The 6,453-nt window shown below is 30.0% G+C and overlaps 1 pseudogene; it reads right to left on the bottom strand.

The window, feature by feature from the left end:
* Nucleotides 1-545: 545 nt before the first annotated feature.
* LOC150035050 (uncharacterized) lies at nt 546-5,465 on the bottom strand (annotated as a pseudogene).
* Between the last annotated feature and the right edge of the window lie 988 nt (nt 5,466-6,453).

The following is a 6,453-nucleotide window of genomic DNA, read 5'->3' as shown; positions in this document are numbered from 1 at the left end:
TAACCATCACTACAGGCCAACAACTATATTTAGAACTCATTTTATCATGGAAATTTACTCCATCTGGTGACAATGCTAAACGAAGATTCCCAGGTTCAGAACCGAACAATTTAGAGTCTACTAACTTCCAAGCTGAAGAGTATGCTGGATGTCATAACTTATCATCTATAATTCTTTCATCAACATGCCAAGTCATGTTTTGAGCACAATCAATACTCCTAAAATGTCTTTTGAATCGTGGAATTGGTGGAAAGTACCATATCACTCCAATATTTGTTTTTTCTCATATTTTGTATCATTTCCATTTTTCCATCTTGATTCACTACATTTAGGACATCAATTGCATCTGCATAATCTTTTCAATACAAACAACAATCATTGGGGTGCGCATAAATCTTCTCATATTTCATTCCTAGTGTACCTAATGTTTTCTTTGTTTCATACATTGCAAAATTTCCTTTAAGGTTTTGAGTAGTTCTAAAAAACTAGTATCACTCCATCCATATCTAACTTTTAAATTATACAATTTGACTCATGTAGACAACTTAGTGTATTTTTTGCACCCTTAATATTGGTTTTTCAGCATCATTAAGCAACTTCTCAAATCCATTCGAATCTCTTGAATATTCCTCGTGAGCAACTTCAACCATTTCTTTTAAACTTCCAACATCAGTCCCTTTATACATATGAGTGTCAAACTAGAAGATTATCCACAAAATGATGAGTTAGGAAGTTTTTCCCCATGCGAAAACCAAAATTTATAACCTTCATCAATCCCATTGACAATAAAATAATCTCTAATATCCTTGCTACTATGCTTTTCACAATTCCCACCTTTCAAACAAGGACAACAAATATAGGAGCTATTTGTATTAGAAAATCCTTTTATGAAGTTTTCCACACCCAATTTATAATAGTTGGACAACCTACTCTTGTGCATCAATGGTTTATCCATGATTGTAAATCTAAGAAAAGATGATAAACAATGATCAACTTCAAAAAACAAGTTGTGGAAAATAAAAGTTCCCAATACATACAACTTGTCATTTCTAGCTCTACAACATTCCAACCTCAAGAAAGTAAGACAAATCAGAGAACCTCAAGGCAAATCAGAGAACAAAGACAAACATGTCTAAAAAATTGAACCCAAAGTGTAATTGAACCTCAAAAAACTGAACCCAAGGTGTGCACATGCTCTAATGTGCTAAACATATATTAATTCCAATAACTAAAAATTGAACCCAAGTTTGGCAAAACATTACTTAGTTCACTGTAACAAATTAGACACATTGACATATCTAACTTTGGCAAGCATTTAATTAAAGAAAAATGGTAAGTTCTTGCAAATTCTCTAAAATTAAAACCCTAACTTTGGCAAAGTGACAATCCCAACTTTGGCAAGTTCTCTAAAATTCAATCTCATTCAAGAACAATATGAAACAAGAGTTTATTATAAGATTCAAGAATATACATGAGAGATTAAATCCTGACTTTGAAAGTTAAGTCTCAAACAAAAAAATCAAGCCTTAACTTTGAAAGTTCATGCCTCAAACCAAGAAAATCAAGCCCTAACTTTGAAACTTCAGGCTTCAAACCAGAAAAATCAAGAACTAAGCCTAATCTAAACAAGAACAAGATTAAGCCTAATCAAACCAAGAAAATAAAGATTTAAACCCAATCTAAACAAGAAAATCAAGATTAAACCCTAAATTTGAAAGTGCATATCTCAAATCTACTTACCTCAATGAAAAATCTTTTCAAGATTGATGGAAAACAAAGAAGCATCAAAGGGAAGTGAAAAACCAAGAAGATTTCGAGTGTATTGCACAAAAAATCGACTAAAACCGTTGCAAAGGATAGATTGAAAATCGACTGTTGGAATTTCTTTTAAATCTGTCTGATAGCGTCGCGATGCTACTAAAAGAGCATTGCAATGCTGTTCAAGAGGCACGCAATTTTTCCGTCAAAACCCATAGAGGCGTTTCAACGCTGCGTGCGTGAGTCGCATGCGTTTTTCATTTTTCCGTCAAAATACGTGGCGTTGCAACGCTATTTTTTAGTGTTGCAATGCCTGCCCTATATATTCTACCATTCTTGATGTTTTTAAAACGTCAAGAATCCATTAATTGAACTTTATATTTTTAAAACATCAAGTACTGTATTTTCCAAAAAAAATGCACAACCCCGCTTTTTAAAATCTATTCTTGACATTTTTCCTTTAAAATCACCTATTTCTTGACATGTTTTTCATGAAAATGTCAAGTATTTAAAATTGCAAATGTCAAGAAAAGTGGTTTTTCTTGTAGTGCAAATACAGGTAAGTTGTCAAACTCCATTATGCATTTGTCAAAATCTTCCTTTGGACATTCTTTGTAAAATACAACTTTGAATTTTTTTTTTAAAATTTCTATTTGCTTTGTCCTTTTTGAGTACAAGGAAGGTTTTAGCTTTTTTTTTTTAGTACATCGTATTTGCATAAGATGCATTATAAAAATTGATATTTATGTAGCTCAGATTGACAAAGAATTTGGTTATTTTGTTTTTTAGTACATGGTATTTATATGACTACAATGATTAGTTATTAGTTTAGCTATTACAAAGTATTTGATAGTTACAGTTGTTTTTAGTATAACATGTTGCTAAGTTTGACAAAAGGTTAATTACCTGGTTTCAAAATAATATATTTGTATGGAAAATTTAGTTGTTATTTAGTTTAAGGTATTTGTGGGGCATAGTCTGATTGAATACAGAGTACATATTGAGTTGAGTTGTTTTATATTTAATTGTTACAAGATATTTACAGGACTCGGTCTAACAAATATTTAAATGGTTAGCTAGTAATTTTAGTATCAGGTATTTATGTGGCAAAGATAGGAGGAAATTTCTAGCTATCATATCAGTTGTCCAAGATTTTTAGAAGTATTTACTCTAATATTTTAAATGTTGGGTGATCTTCATGTATATAAAGTAAAGAACTTGGGAATATAAAACACTAAGAAGAGAGGACCAAAACACAAAAACCTCTTTATAATTATGGAAAATAGATTATTAGGGTTTGTTCTTATTTTTTTTTTCTTTTTTATTCCCTAGTGAATACTTTGTAAATTAGGTCCTAATTTTCCAAATACGTAATTTTTTTCATACAAAATAAGATATATATACTTCTATTGACACAAAAATTTTAGATTTTCAATATGTTTTTTAATAACTATTTTTTGCTTTGTTTTAGGAGATGTTTTTAGGATTTTCTTTTTCAAATGCTGGTTCATTAAAATACATGGTCGGTTTCTTAATTTAGTTGATTAGTTTGTTTTGATTACATAATTTTATTTCTCTTATGATTCTATATATTTTGTTTTTAATTTCTGTTAAAGATATTTTTGTCATTTGATAAATCATATTTAAAATTTTGAAAATATTATTTGGCCATTTATACAAACAAAAATTTGATGGCCATATTTTAAAATGCACATTTTAATTGGACCATTTATGCGGTTGGTCCCCTGTTTTTTTTTTTTTTTCACCATTCTTGATCAAATCACAATCTCTATCTCTTCTTATTAGACCGACAATATCCGTTTGGGCTTTATGGGATCTGATACCATATTTGATAATATGAGGTTGCATCTCGAAACCAATTGATAATGAGTGGAGTAGTTCATCTAGAAGTATGAGATCCCTTGATTATTCCAATGTGAGATTCTCAACAATTAATAGTAGGATAAGGCTCGAAAGAGGGACCAATATGAAAATGAAAAAGAAAGAAGGGTAAATGGGGGAAATGTGTTTAAAAGGTTAGCTAATTGTTGTGGTTGTTGGAGAGTTTTCGTGGTAGTTTACAGTGGGGGGTTGGTTGGATTTGGGGGCAGAAAATACCCACCAATAAGAACCACAATAATAATAAGAAAACTAACATCCAATTGTTAAAACAATTAATATGAATTTTATTTTGACATAAAGACCATTTAAGAGCAAAATTTAAGAGGCATGAATAATGCAGTTGAGCTTGCCAATAAAGTATAGTTCATCAATCTTGCTAGTAAATATATTGTCAATTAACTTCACTTAAATGTCATTAATAAAAATATATATCAACGTAGATGAATTGCATTACCTTCCTCTTTAGAAGTCGGAGGTTTAATACTCCACTCCATAGTTGTTGTAACATTGATAAAAATATTCGAATTAATCTTAAAAAAATGTTGACAAAAATATTAGAATTAATCTCAATTTGATAGAGATTTTGATAGGGACGATAAGTTTTAAGGTGCTTTTGAAGTTGATTTTTGGAGGATTAAAAGTAAATAGGGGAGAAGATTAAATTCACTAGAACACATGTTCCTTTCTCATCGTTTTTAAAATCTACTAGCTATTAGATTCTTGTAGAATCAAATGTCACTTTCTAATAAATTTTTATTTTTCAAGTTTATATTTCAAAATTAATATTTATTTTATATATAATCTAGTATCTTTCTCACATAATCAAAATGTATCTCTTAATTTTTTATAAGTGGAATGTAACCCTTTTTTAGATCATGCTATGTATTTAAAAAAAAGTTAAAGTTTTTTTTCATTAATATTTAAAATTATTTTAATATTATATGAATTGGTATCATTCAAAATACAAACCTCTTGATTGTTGATATATTCTATATGTCAGTTGAGTTGTGCTCATTTTAACGAATATGTACTAATGAATCTAGAGTAAACGAAATATAACATGGTAAAGAATAATAAATTATAATGTAAGTTGTAATTATATGCCTATTTTAGTTATATATCTAAATACAATAATTCAATATTTATGTACCTATGCAAGTTGAGTTATGCAATTCATCCACTGCTGATATTGACTCTAAAAAAGAAACGGTCGATAAAGCTAGTCTGTGAACAACCAATCATCGTACTGTAAAAATAGGATAAGTTTTATCGATAGTCATTGGGTCCTCCTAAAAAGATCTAATAAATTCATTGAGTTGTTCCAAAGAATTAAAATGGCCAATTATTAATGGAATTCCTTGTTGGCTCTTTGTAAAATACTCATTTGGACGAGGGCTTCCAAAAACATCATAAGCTAAACCTGTACTGACAAATAACCAACCTACAATGAATAGAGAAGGTATAGTAATGCTATGAATGATCCAGTATCAAATATTGGGGATAATATCAGGAAAAGAACATTCTCCAATGCTTCCAGACATGTCGAGCTCCACATATTCTTGTACAGTTAAAAGGGGATCAATTCCATAAAAGATGAGATCAGCAAATGGAAAATAACTAAAATTATATTTTTGTAAGCTCATCAAGATTGTACCGAGGGTGTTTTTAGAGCATACCGAATCAGTATAGCTATCCTTCTTCTGACGCAGCAACAGAATTTCACAATACTTATCGAAATGAAGCACTAAATAATATAATTTGTTTCTTCTTTTCTGGGTACTTGTCGATGTAGAATCATGTACCATTCATTCAATAGAAAATTCTGAAAATTTCTGTTTGTAGTATTAAGAATCCTCTCAGTTATTGACTTCGAGCTAGAAAGCGAAGATTAGGTAAAATATGATCGATTCGTTGGTTTATAATATTATATATATGAAGCATGGCTAAGGATGGATTTCGGCATCCATTTTTCTTTCTTACTTACCCGGTAAACCAATGTCTCTGCCCATATTGGAAAACATGTAACTGAATCGATATTTAAAGATTTCAGATTCTATCTATGTATCTAACATATTTGAATTTTCTGATTTTCTTTTCAATAATTTCAAGTGTAGTTTTGAACCTAGTTTAAAATTTTTTATTTTTATCTTGCTAAATCTAAAATGTATATGTTAATGCCAAAATTTATGAAAAAACGCATTTAATCATCACATGACATCGACCTTAAATTTTTTTAAAGGAGAGAAGCATGTGACTTGCAAAATATAAAAAAAAAAAACTACATGTCATTATAGTGCTTGCTACATACACTCCGATGCTTAAGACAAAGAGTGAAAGGATGTGGAAACTAGGGAGGTTGAGGATGAATCGAAGAATTGGTTGGTCCAAAGTGCAAACTCACAACCCATTGAGATTTTTCCCTCATGGGATGTTCCGTTTAAATAAAAATTTGAGCTTTTTCCCATCATGGATTGTTTCGTTTGTAGAATATTGGTGCAATCTACACATCTAACATATAAGAGTGTACATAGATTAGATTGAGTTGGGTTGGAGAAATTTTCTAGACCAAATAGAAAATTCGGGTTGGTCAGGTTGGCTACTCAAAGTCCCAATTAGAGTCTTCAACCCAACCTGATCCAGCCTAACCCTTTAAATTTGGGTTGAGTTGTTATTATTCTTTATTAATTAAAAATACTTAAATTTATCTACCACACAGAATTAATAACTAAAATCGCATAAAATTCAAATGTTAAATACGAAATATTTATGATATCTATTACAACCATTAAACAA

This window comes from Benincasa hispida, chromosome 7 (assembly GCF_027475165.1).
Source record: "Benincasa hispida cultivar pf3 chromosome 7, pf3_genome.v1.1, whole genome shotgun sequence".
Classification (NCBI taxonomy): domain Eukaryota; kingdom Viridiplantae; phylum Streptophyta; class Magnoliopsida; order Cucurbitales; family Cucurbitaceae; genus Benincasa; species Benincasa hispida.
Note: the sequence above shows the minus strand (reverse complement) of the source record. Positions and strands in the feature narration are given on the sequence as shown.